Raw genomic sequence first — 438 nt, 5'->3', positions numbered from 1 at the left:
AGTAATTCCTACAACATGCAACTCAAATCCTGGGTTATAACAATTTAAAGGTATTTCCATTACAATCTCCACCCCTGGTCCCTTCGAACCGGACCACTGGGTTTAACATTGCAGTGAACTCCTCCGCTTGCCCCTGTTCCGGATTGGACTTATCCACCGGCTGCAGTCCCTTCAGGGTGTACCTGCTCCAAGTGGAGCCTTATCTATGACCCACGGTGTCTCCAGGGTTATACCTGCTGCGGCACAGAATTATCCACAGCCACAGTCACTCTGAGGTGCGCCTGTTCCAGCGTGACCTTCTCCATGGGCCGCAATGCCTTTAGAGATATACCTGCTCCAGCGTGGCCTTACCCACAGCCACAGTCCCTTCAGAAGTAAACCTGCTCCAACATGGCCTTACCCATGGCTGCAGTCCCTCCAGGGGTGTACCTGCTCTGT

This window comes from Haliaeetus leucocephalus, unplaced genomic scaffold, assembly GCF_000737465.1.
Source record: "Haliaeetus leucocephalus isolate CR32 unplaced genomic scaffold, Haliaeetus_leucocephalus-4.0 Scaffold21, whole genome shotgun sequence".
NCBI lineage: Eukaryota > Metazoa > Chordata > Aves > Accipitriformes > Accipitridae > Haliaeetus > Haliaeetus leucocephalus.
The sequence above is the reverse complement of the archived record's forward strand: the minus strand, read 5'-3'. Positions refer to the sequence as shown.